Below are 13,854 nucleotides of genomic sequence, written 5' to 3'. Positions count from 1 at the left end.
CACTAGAGATTGCCAAAGATTTTATATGATAGAGTTGAGCAAGAATGAGACTATTGTCTGAATCTAGAGAGATAAATAAGAGAAACTTCTCTAGCACAACTAATGCCTAAACTAACTAAGGCACAAATTGCTAAGGCTATGAAGAAATATTCAATTAGGTTTGTACCTAAATACAGAGCCTTTAGCATTTTGCAAAATAACCTAGAAGATGTAGTTAAGAAGTCCACACAAATGTGGAAAGTAACTTATGGTTGACTACAGTCAAGGAAGGATAGCAAGAGCCCATTGAAGTGAAGGATAATGAAGAATATGATCAAGAATACACTATTGAGGGAGGAGAAAAGATGAACATAGATAACAAGGTAACAACTGAGCTAAAGTAGCAAGAAAAATAGAGTGTGCAAGACACACAATTATCAAGAGTCAGTCCTCAACATGTAACAAGTATGGATATTGAAATAGAATATCAATGCCCTTGCAGAGGAAGATCTCAAGAAGATATTAGATCAGTCCACACGATAGGAAAAACTTTCTAATAATCTTGTATTTGTTAGTGTGGATGAAATATAGAAATCAGTGACTGATACTAAAAGGGAAAAGGTGAATCCACATCCCTCAAGTCACTCATGCATAACCTTTGGTCAAAGAACCTAAAGCTACATCAGACAAGGTTGATACTATTGAAAAGGATATAGTGGAAGCACAAGTCACTACATAAGAACAACAATAGGTCAGATAGAGTAATTTGCACCTACAACACAAGATCAAGGTGCAAGTCAAGTCATTATGGTAGAATAGGGGAAGGCTGAACAGACAAAGTTGACACCTATGGTGAAGGAGCAAGTTTCCATCTAAGCCCTGGTAACCTTACTAGTATCTAGTACTCCTTCCACTAACACTCTTCAAAATCCCAGTATAGATGTAATGCAATTGTAGATCTTAATGCCAAGCCTGAGTTTATCAAAGGCAGAGAAAGTCATACAATATGGAGATGTGAGCCTTGATGAAGAAATCATTTTTCCCAAGTATGATTATGATACAATGACCATAGAATAGATGGGCATACTCCAACAAGCCCTAGCAAGGAAGAATCATCAAGAAATGCTTAGAAGGGAGCACATGCAGAAGCAAGCATTGCAGGATATAAATGACATCTTTTTAGATGCATTTAGTCCATCAACTCTAGATGAGACCAAGCAACTAATGAAATAGCTAACAAATATAGTGGAACAAGTTAGTGATGTCAACCTAGATACAAATTCAAAATTGTTAGAATGGTTAGAAAAGAAATTTTACAGCAAAGTAAATGAAAAGATATTAGGTGATATAGCACTGACACAAGTTGCATTGGTAACTAAAGTTGAGGATGTGAAGAAGGTACTTGAGAACATATTCTCATTGTACAAAAATTGTTCAATCCATCACTCTTCACCCAAGGAATCAAAAGTTGTATCTTGAGCTTGGAAAGTTAGATCAATTCACCAGGTGCAAATCTACCTATAAATCTAGCTCAAAGTGAGAAGCACTTTAGGACATTGCTTCAAACCTAGAGTTAGTTAGTTTCATTGTCAACAAATGAGGCTAACATAAGGGCCAAACTAGCTAGCATCTAGGCTACTCTAACCCCTCATATGGAAATTTTTCTCAAGGAACTAGACTATGCTAAAACCCTAATGAAGAAGACCCAAATCTTTCTACACTAGATGGTCTAGTCCACCTTGCTGCCAAGCAAGCTATCCAAACCAAGTCATTGGATGTAGCATGTGAGAACTGGGATGCAACTCTCAAGATAATATTGGATGTCCATAAATATTTTATGGACAAACACTATAAGTGTATAGCCCATTGACATAAGTGTCAAAAAGGGGGAGAAATATTTTGGGGGAGAATAAGAACTTTGGAGAGATATAAGAAGAATGAGAAATGAGGGAGAGTAAGCAAAGGGGAGACATAAGATAAGAAAAACAAGGAAAAGGAATAGAGAAAATATAAATTAAGCAAAGGGGAGAAAGCACAAAACAACATGAAGTTAAAGAGTATCAATTGAGGCATATTTACTCAATAGGAGTATAGAATTTTGGATACAGAATAGACATATCAACTCAAGGGGAGTTATTAGATTTTGAGGTATACAAGCTATTGCAAAATTTTGAAATTTTAAATTTTTGTATATAAGTTGAGTCAGATGTATGTTATGCTCAAGAGATTAAGGATATTACTACATAATCAAGTATTTTTGACACTCATGTCAAAGGGGGAGATTGTTGATCTCAAATTGGTTTTGACAAGTGAGTGTCAACACACTTAAGATAATTTACTTAGTTCATGTTGAATAAGTAGTACATGCCAAGCACAACATGTATATTATAAAGCATGTCGAGTCCATAGTGACTGTCGACCCCCTCATGTGCCAAGTCACTCAAGTGTTGAGCAGATAGTATATATCAAGTGACATAGGAGTTGAGTGAATAATGGATGCCAAGTGATACATATGCTAAGTCACAATAGAAAAATTAGCAAATGTCAAGCATTAGAGACTTCAGATGTTGAGTAAGATAGTTTTGACATATTTGTTTGTAATGTCACAAAAAACTATGTAAACCATTTTTGAGCTAACTAAAGGATGAATTATGATGTTTTGGAGATAAGAAAAATTCCTAAGTTGGATTCCCAATGCAATTACATGTAGGCAATTAGAAAATGGGAAGGATTAAATGGAAAAATGGATGAATCTCAGTTGTAAATTCATACCTAACCCTAAGTCACTAAAGCCTTCTTAAGGAGGACAAACCCTAAACTCTTTAGCGAGTGTGTAAGGTGTTGAAGGAGTAAAGAGAGAAGTTTGCATGCACAAATAGAGCATTCATGGTGACTAAGGAGTTATGATCTAAGATTGCATTGCAAGAATCAGTTAGAGTAGAATAGAGGAAAGAGAAGAGTATACAGGAAAGAGACATCTGATCAAAAAAGGATCAAGAAGACAATTGTTTAGAGGTGATCTGTTGTCAAGCAAACAAGTGCTAATTGTAGGATCAAAGCTGAGACATTTTAATAGGTGATTTCAATCAAAATCTCTTAACAGAGTAGTCCTAACAGGTTGTATTGAATTTTTTTTAATAGGGTGCTTACTTAGTTGTAAGTTAAAGTCCTTTAGCAAGGCACATTTCTAATAGGATGTTGAAATCCTTTAACAGGGTGAGACTTAACAGTCTTTGTAAGCCTTTAATAGGGCAGGCCTTTCATAGGGTAGATCATGTTTTGTGGTCAAAACATTGTAACCTTAATTGGATACATTTTATTACTATAGTAGTGAAGATTTGTGGGTGTCATCCCTACCCCAGTTTTACCTTCTCACTTGGAGGGTTTCTGGGTAATCATAACTAGTGTCATATGTGTGTGAATGTTTACTTATTTACATTTTTTAGATGTATATGCTTTACATATTATTTCAATCTATACATTGAATGTATGAGATGGATGTGTGGGGAAAATTTTATGGGTCCAAGTTTAAACTATTGATTGACCCCCCCTTTTAGAAGTTTACCTTTCCCATTGTAATTCCAACAGTAGTGCCTCTTGTGTTTGTAATCTATACCTTGTTTATTTTGATTCAAGAGATATGTGATACTTTTATTATTTTGTACCTGAGATGACCTGAGGGTTAGATGTTATACTTTGATTTCAATACCATAGATTCTTTACTACTATGTTGTTCAGTTTATCATATTTGCATGTTGATACCATTTTGAGATGATAGTAGGTCTATCATGATATCTAATTATCTGGTATTTGGACATATCTTTGATTCTATTATGTGATAGATTTTTTACTATGGTTATTTACTTAATTCTTGTCTCTTTATGCTTTATGCGAATGTGAGTGATGTAAATGGATTATTTAGGTATAATTGAATAAATGGTTAAATTAGTTATTCAATGCATTTATTGCTTCGGCTATGTTATTATATGCAATTGCACTTGATCGTGTGTTTTAGTGTGTAGGATTTATATATCTGGCAGTGGCACATGGAGTTAGTGATTTAGTTATTCATATTTTACCAATGTTGTCACTATATAGTTGACATATCCTTATTTAATTTTTAATTAAACCTTTTGGTGATTTGTTAAATCCAAACTCATTTGCAATAGGTGATTAGACTAGTGAGCATGTCTATGTATTTAGAGGTTCACATTGTCACAAAAATCGTTAAGGTAATTTTTGTGATTTTGGGGTTTTGGGCTTTAAATTTTGTTGAGTTTAATTTCTAGCAGCTTTTCCTTAGGTGAATTTCTATTACGAGGGATTACCTATTTTTTTTGGGTCAATTCAGAGTTTAGCTAGTCTAACTAGCTATTTCCCCTAATTGATTATTCACTTGAAAAGTGAATAAGTATTGAAAAAGAGATTTGTTTTCTCACTTCTAATTTTTGCAAAATACAAATTTGAGAGCCTTTTTTAGAATCCTTTTCTAGAGGATAACGTTTCTATTCATTGTGAGAGTTGTTTGCATGGGATCTTTGTGAGGTTAGTCTCATTGGATCCAGCTTGGATAGTCCTTTCTTTGTCATGATTTTTGGTAGTTTCAATGGGTGATTTATTTTATTGTGTTGTTTTTGGTTTCAACCCCTTTTGTTGTCAAATAGGGCTCTCTCATTTTCTTGTTTCTTCTTTGTTTTAGCTTATGTTTCTAGTAGTAGTTTGTTAGGAGGCTAAGAACTAGTGTTCCCCTTCGTTTTGGTTTGCTAGTTCTGCCTGGTTGGTCGGGTATGAACATTTTCCCTATTTTTGGGATGGGGTTTTGGGGTTTTGCATTGTTATGTTGGTTGTTTTTGCATACAATGTCTGAACCCAAATTTTATTGGATTTTTGAGGTTTCTGTGCCTAAAGACAAATTGGATTTTAATTTTGAAGTTTTCCATTTTTGGGGTTTTGACCTCATTTTGCATTCTACCCTATTTCCTTAGGTTTTCTTGGCCTGATGTTGGTCATGGACATGAATCATCCATTTGGATGTTAGTCAGACCATTATTTTACTTTTATGTTGCATTGGGATGTGTGTTGCATCTTTCCTCCTGAGTCTATTTTTAGTTGAGTGGTATTTTGTGTTGTCTTCTCATCCAATCCTTGTGTTATGATCTTCATGATGGTGGTGCACCACACATGAGTATGTGGATGTACATTTGTTGGGTGACTTGTGAGGCTCGATCTTCTGTGATACTTTCAGGAGTTATGATTATTGGGGTTGGGATAGGAATATGCATGCCTATAGGCACTCATCATTAGATGAGCATGGGTAGGGTAAGGTAGCATATGGAGGGTGTTTCTTTTCCATAGCTTGGTGTCTATTTCCTAAGGGTTGGTGTGCAAAAGTTTTAATCAAGTGATAACTAAAGAAAATATTGGGTGGTAATAAAATTCAAGATAATAAAATGTATGTGTGAGAGCTTCTATTGGGGAATTGAGCTACACGATTTGAGCTTGGGCTTTTGGATGCCAAGTGACTCTCCATGATGTCAACCCCTATTTAGTAGCCCACTAAGTATCTAACCAGGACCTATAGTTTACGAATTATCTATGATCTTGATTTTTGTCATCATACTATTTGGCGTGAGTTAGCCATGGACATTTTCTTTATGTGTGTTTGTGGTTGGATCTTTATCTTCATCAGCATGACGAGAGTTGACCTATGAATTCCACATAGTTGGGAGGTGTAGCTACCTTCACCACTACTGGGGACTGGTGTACAGAGACAGTTCTTTTGTCCAGTCTGACTATTTTTGGATGTTGTAACTTGGTACTTTGGGTTCCAGAGTATGTTATCTTGTGATTTATGCTTTCATTGGAATGCTTGTATATCATGTTTAGATGATATTAGTATTGATGCATTTCTTTATCATGATGTTTAGCATATGTTAGATGATGAGTTTGATTTGTAGGATTATCTTATTCTCAACTTCTAGCATGTTAGATTTCCTTGCTCTTATGTTGTAGCATATTTTAGTAGTGATGTCCTCATAAGATAGCACTGACAATCTAGCCAATAGTTTGGGGTGTTACACGTGGGGGATGGCTAGGACCCACGATTTTCTTATGATTCTATTATAGTTGGGAGGAACTGCATACTTAGTTTGGTTGTTCAATTTATTGCAATGATTATTTATGTACATTGTGATGTTGCTTCCAGTTATTTCACTTTACTATTTTTTACATGGTTAGATGTAACTTCCATATTTTAGTTATTCATTCACATGTCTTTTCCTTGATATGTGGATCTGGTACTCCTTGGTGTGGAGGAATTCATTTTCTATTTTTCTTCCCTTATTGTTTTCTAGCTTGCTATATTTGTTTCTCATGTGAAATTATAGTTTCTTGTGTAGGAATGCAAGTTCTTACATGGTGTGTTGGGTCTTCTCATACGGCTTGTGGCACTTCCTCATGTGAAACCCAACACTAGTTTTAGGTGTCTTGGTTGTTTGGCCAAGTACATTCTCATGCCATTTGGTGCATATCCTCGTGTGAAAGGAATGTTCTCTCGTGACATGATGCACATCCTCACATGAGATTTCTATCTACTATTGGTCCTTATGCAAAAAATAGCAAGCATCTCCACTAGTTTTCAAGGATCAATTTTTGGTGTTTCAAGTACCCTTTGGGTTTACTTAATTTTCCATGCTTTGACAAATCTTTTATTTTTTATTTTTTTGTCATCTTGGGTTTCCATTTTTTGTTTGTGTGTGTGTCAGTTTGGGTAATGGCATTTGGAGATTCATTGGTTGTTAAGGAGGTGTTTTAGTCTTCTGTTGTGATCTTTGTGATCTATGTATGATGTTTTCATGCGCACTCATACTTGTTGAATCCTTGTTCCAAGGATCTTCGAGTGGGGCATTACAATGGAGCCATGGATGTAAATGTGTGTCAATGAAGAAGATGATGAATGCCTCAATGTAGATCTCCTCCCTTGGTGGCCAACAATATACTAGATCTTGAAGAGGAAATTCTCACAAAGAATTCTTCAATGCTTGATGAAAACTCCTTTGCTTGAATTCTTGAATTCCTTGATTGCAAAGTGTAGGATTGAAAAATGAAGCCCCCAAGACTCCTTATATACTATGTTTTAGGTGGGCAAATAATATGAGCTAACTCGAGAGTGAGAGTTAATTATTTGGAACCCCAAGACATTTTAGGCCTTGTGCGTCACTATCACAAGGGAAGAGGTCGACGAAGGTTGACCTCTTCTAGACTAGGTTTACCTATCACTAGAGAAGGGAAGGGAAGATAAGGACCTCAAAATGCTCAAGAAGACTTCAAATAGACTTAGGGAAAGGTGGAAGAAAATAGGAGAAATAAGGCATCAAGTAAAAATCCATCCATGGTCTAGGAAGCCACTATGAGACATGTGCTTGAAGGTCTTAAAAGATGTGTGTGTCCATTTTAAGATGGTACACTTTGTACTATGACCTAACACATTGATGGAATAATATACTATTAAGAATTTAATGGGTAAAACCAAGGTATTTATCACCATTTGAGCTGCCAAAGATTCTAGATATATTGAACAAAGAAATTGGAAAGAGATTGCAAAGATTTCAAAGATAATTGTGTAGTCCCTAACTTGATTGATGTAAGGTATTTACACAATTTGTGAACTCTTAACTTAAACTATTTCTAGATTTTGATGAGTTGCATAGACATGGATAAATATTAACCTATGGTGTTAAAAATAGGCAAAGATATCAGTTTAAATGGCATCCCTTTAAGATCATAGAAGATGATGATCCTAAGGGTGCATTCTCAAAAATTGCAAAGGGTGTGCTTCACATTGAAGATATTAGAGCATAAATATCTGTAAGCATTTTCCTTAGGGAAAAATTCACCCAAGACAAAGAAGCACAATAACTAGCACAAATAGACCAACAAAGTATGATCAGAATAACAATATGATATTCAATTCATTGTAATTCATTATGATAGTACACTAGAGGTGCCTGTATATAAAGGCCTCTATGATGCAGTTAGAATGTCTAGGAGTTAGCAATATGATAAGCCTCACAACTAAGCACATGTCCACTAGGAATGGGTTTTCCTCCATTAAGAAAAGGACTTAGTGTGATGATGAGAGGATAAGCCTACAAAGGTGTGTCACATAAAATTATGGTGTAGACACCATGTGATTAATTAAGAGTGTGAACAACTATGTTTTCTACATGACAACTTAGTTAATTATGCAAACTCCAGTGTCATAGATACCATGTGCTAAATTAGAGTTTCTTACTCCTGTGTTGTCAACAAGACAACTCATATGAGTATGCAAACTCCTAGGTGTCTAACCTAATAAATAATAAAATAATGCATTTATCCTATGTAAACTTAAGTAAAGTGTAAATAATAATTATTTACACTAACACCCCCCCAACCCCCCCCCCCTTAAGTGCAACTTAGGAGAATGCACCTAAGCTCACAAAAGCTATGATGAAATGCATAATGGGTCCCGACAACTGGGCCACGTTAGGTACCCATGTACAAATGCAATGTTGAACACACAATGCAATGTAATACAATCTCTCTGTAAATGGAAAAAGGGGGAAAACCACACGGGAAAAACCCTCCCCCAAAAAGATAGAAATGTACAAGAAAGAAAGATGCATGAATGGATGGTGTAATCAAGACCCATCCATTATGAAAAACATCATGCATATACAATAGAGAATCCCTCCATGAAATCCTCCCCCCCCCCCCCCCAAAGTGAAGGATCTCATAATGATAAGTGTCTGAAGATAGAAGAAAATCCATTGTTGACAAACAACATTCTTCCCTTGAGGAAGACGATACACCAGGTCGAGGTGCAAGTATGCTTCCCACTATGGATAGGAAGATGGAAGAGGGATCTAGATGTAGTATGTGGTGGATCTTGCCTCTGAAGTTTGCTCAAATGTTGACAAGTCCTTGAGGAATGAAGATGCCACAAACCAATCTAGTGGATGCCCAAAATATGGTGGCAAGCAAGGGAACATGTCTATGCACGAAGCTAAATCAAACTCCAAAGATGATGAAGCATCTAGATAGGAAAATGTAGGAAGAGAAGAAATGTCGCCTCCCTTCAATGATGTAGGCACACCTATGAAAGAAGCTCCTTGATGACTGAAGAAGCTACACCATGAAAGTTGAATGAAGGTCCTCCCTGTGGGAAGAAATGGTGTCATAGGTGTGGTAGAGAATGTTCCCCAACTAGTAGGAAGAATCCTTAGAAAATATGATGTCTAAGGAAACTGGAAGACAATCTCCATAGACTGATATGTTTCCTAATAAGTGAAAGAGTCCTCCTCCAACTACTATAAAGAAGCCACAATCATGTCAGAACAATCAAGTGGTTGAGGGTTAGAGTGTGCCCTCACAATGAGTGAAGAAGTCTCCTCAACAAAGAGAAGATTGATGTCATCAATGATGTCTCCCACATCTTCAATGTGAGACTCCATGAACAACCCTGCAATGTCTAGAAGGAAGTCAACCCATGAAGCTGAAGTAGGAAGACATGGTAAATCCTACTACACTAAATTAGAAGCATCTGTGGCTAGAACTAGATTAGTAGAATCAACAAGAGCATGTGGAGGTGGGATCTCATCTAGAGTTGGAGAAACCATTACTGAAGTGACTAAAGATAGAATGTCCTCTAGAAATGGAGGGACTTGTGGATCTCCATATACTTCCCAAAGACCCATCCAAATGTCATGAGGAAAAATTTCCATATTAAGAGGTAAAAAAGATTCCTTGGTCATATTTCTATACATAAAGCGAAGAAGATGAGAAAGATATCTCAAAGTAGGATTTGGTGGCAATATCTTCAAAGATAGAGTAGGAAACACTTCCATATGTTCTCTTCTTAAATGATCAATGATTAAGGCACTCCATTTCTAATAGTTCCTCGATGTCAACTTCAGTCTTATACCATACTAACATATGTGACAAGAATCCATGAGATCAATAAATGTATGCACCCCCCAAAATGTAGAAATAATCAATCAACCCCCCCTAATGTATGATTTGGCACTTTATAGGTAGTGCAATTACAATGGGCCACTTTGTCAATTTTGACCTTAGTGGACTTCTGATTTTTCTATTTACAACCTCCTTTTATAGTTCAAATCTAGAACTTTAGAATGTAGCACAGAAATACAATAATTTTGAAGCAATACAATACAAAGAAATGACCTATTTCTAAAAGTGATATTTTTGTCCACACAAGCCTATAATATGATTGTATATCTAGAAAGTAGATGAAAAATTATTCACTTTCAAAAAAATGGAACTTGATTATGTGTCCAGATGAACCTGTACTAAGAATTTGAAGTTACAAAAAATGGGATATGCAACTTGCAAAAAAATTCAGGAATAGAGAGGTCAAACATCCTACACCAATGTGTGGATCATGAAATTCTACCCCAAAACAAAAAAAAAAATGCTAGCAAAAAGGAGTTTGTATGAGGGAGATATCGTTGTTTAAAAATCACCTCTGTAATTATTTTTCCTGAATCGATGTTGTCATGCCTCCAAAAATTAATTGACTCTAGATTTCACCTTAAACGCCCAATTTTGGTGAAACAAAATTCAATTTGGGGTTTTTTTTGACCTTCTGAATATGATGCCAATATTTGATTGGCAACAGCAAACTCCAATCTTCACTTGCAAAAAATCTCTCCAATTGGCCTAATGGCCAAAAATTTTCTGGAAAAACTAAGCAAATCTGAGTAATGCAGAGAAATTGTAGAGACTAAAATAAAATATGCAAATCTAAAAATTAAATTTAGAGATCTGAAATGATCATACCAAATTCACAAATCGAGCCTTCGGGTGTCAGTTTGCAAAAAAAGTTTTTTTACCTCATATTTGACTATGGCCCAATATAGGCAAATTTATAGTTGATTTTCATCGAATCAACACTCCAGATGCAATGGTGAGTTCCACTTTGGCTCTAGACACTCCCAATATTTGTGGATTCTCTGGATTTGAGTCAAGGTGTCCTTAGAGAGGTGAAGCAAGATCATTCTCCAATGGCTATGAAATGATGCCTCTATGTCTCTAATAACATGTAAGAATTTTCCTTAGGGAAAAATTCACCCACGACAAAGAAGCACAATAACTAGCACGAGTAGACCAAAAGAGTATGATTAGAATAACAATATGATATTCAATTCATTGTAATTCATTATGATAGTACACTAGAGGTTCCTATATATAAAGGCCTCTATGATGCATCTAGGATTTCTAGGAGTTAGCAATATGATAAGCCTCACAACTAAGCACATGTCCACCAGGAATGGGTTATCCTCGATTAAGCACAAGAGTTAGTGTGATGATGAGAGGATAAGCCTACAAGTGTGTGTCACATTAAATTATGTTGTAGACACCATGTGCTTAATTAAGAGTGCGAACAACTATGTTTTCTACATGACAACATAGTTAATTATGCAAACTCCAGTGTTGTAGACACCATGTGTTAAATTAGAGTTGCTTACTCCTATGTTGTCAACAAGATAACTCATATGAGTATGCAAAATCCTAGGTGTCTAACCTAATAAATAATAAAATAATGCATTTATCCTAAGTAAAATTAAGTAAAGTGTAAATAATAATTATTTACACTAACAATATTAATCTATGGTGTTAAAAATAGGCAAAGAAAATAGTTTAGATGGCATCCCTTTAAGCCCATAGAAGATGATGACCCTAAGGTTGCATTCTCACAAATCTCAAAGGGTGTGCTTCACATTGAAGATATTGAAGTTTGAGATAGTGAGAAATGGGGACATTTGAAAATATTTAAGTGAGATTTACAAAGATGATAAAAGCCTTAAGAGTGAATTTCAACAATTGGAGAATATGAACATCTTGAAGTACATGAACTATGAAGAATTTGACAAACCTAAGTGGACTAAATTTTTTCTAAGTAGAACTCATGACACATTCATTTGGATTGGTGAAAAAATAGTTATAACATCCAAGGAATTAATACACTTAATCACATGATTAGATAATGTAGGCATAATTCCAATTACAAACAAAATGTTCAAGAAAGAAGTTGAAACCAATACAAGAACTAAATGGGACAAAATGGAAATGACACTTTTTGATATTAGACAATAGAATGTTAGGAAAATTGATAAAAAAAATTGGGCTATAGGATACATTACAATAGTAGATATAATTCAGTGTCTATAGGAGTTATCCAAATATCTTACAAGATAGTAATAAAGAATGAGTATTTTGACATATGTGAGATTTTGAAACATCATCTATTTGAAAAATTTAGAAGGATTAAGCATCATAAGTCACAACCTTTTAGGTTTGGATCACTTATAATTCACATGTTATTTCATGTTATCCACAATTTTCCAAACATGCATCCTCATGCTTGGACATATGATGTACCCATGATGAGGAGACCTCAAAAGTAATCTTGTAGTAGTTACATAGAGAGAATGGTTTGAGAAATGCAAAGGAAAATTACCATAATGTCATACAATTAATGACAGTCTCAACTTTCACACAACACCCCTGTAACTAGAATCCATTCATTCATGGCAAGCACATAGAGATGATGCCCTATCACATGTGTGCTCCTTCAACCAACAGTCTGTTCCTGAAGATGGCCATGGGAGATATAATATACATTCTTCCTACTTGCTTTGCACCACATTTAGGCCATTTCATATGGTGAGCCTACGAATAGGGGACATAGTTACGTTCAACAACACCCAGGCTACCAAATGGACCTGATGCCCAAGCATACAAATTTATTCCACATGTACACAACCAAATGTTCTTAGAGTCTATTTCGTTCAAGAAAACTATTAGAGAAAATACAATCTTCGAAAATGGACCTATAGATTTAAAACATTCAAACAAAGAAGTGCAAGCTAGAAGCCAAATAGATTCTGCTAGAAAATTTTGATTCTACTTTATAATTTTACTTCATAAGAACAGAAAACATTTCCTAATCCTTTAGTTCTCTTGATGTTCCCCCTCTCCAATTCAATCAACATTGGAGGGAATAAATAGAAACAAAAAAAATTACTAATTGTTCTGACCCATAAAGGTTGTTAGCGTTTACTAATGTTTGTTTAAATATTATTCATTTGCAACCAAATGTTTAGCATGGTAGAGGCTTTAATCCTTTTTTTTTTTCCTAACCCATATAAACCCAACAAATGCCAACATGGCTTACAAAATGGAAACATATAGTAAACAATGTTACTATTAAAAATTAGGAAAGCTCACACAACATTGGAGCACTTGCAAAATAAAACAATGAACAAAACTTCTTGTAGCATGGCTATTCCTACAACAACCCAACATGGTATTGATCATTGAGTATTATCATATGTAATATAGAGAAAGCATCAAAAGTGATTTATTTGGTTTGTTTAAGGGTTCAAAAAGGGAAATAAAGTAGAGGAATAAGATTCCAAGGCAAGTAGTTTAAAAGTATGCTAAAATAGTATGTTTCATGGTAGAAATAGATGCAACATGTATGGAAGTTGTAGAATCAAGATAAATATTTATTCATCCTCTTTGAAATGAGGTATGCCAAGAAATGCTTGAGAAATATGTAGAAATAATGTTTCCTTCACCTAAAGATAAGAATGTTGAAAGATGAGGAACCTATAAAGAGAAGTTTATCCAATCAAGGGAAAACTTATATAGAGGATCCAATAAAAGAAAAGTTGAGAAGTTTGTAGAGAAGATATAAGAGAAAGAAGATAATGAAGAGATGGATAGATATGAAAAAGGGAAACAAGGTTCCTACAAAAGCATAGATAGGGAGTTCCACTAAAAAACTTATAAAGGATAACAATGCAA

This window comes from Cupressus sempervirens, chromosome 5 (genome assembly GCF_028749045.1).
Source record: "Cupressus sempervirens isolate cs-2001-9-10 chromosome 5, ASM2874904v1, whole genome shotgun sequence".
Lineage (NCBI taxonomy): Eukaryota > Viridiplantae > Streptophyta > Pinopsida > Cupressales > Cupressaceae > Cupressus > Cupressus sempervirens.
Note: the sequence above shows the minus strand (reverse complement) of the source record.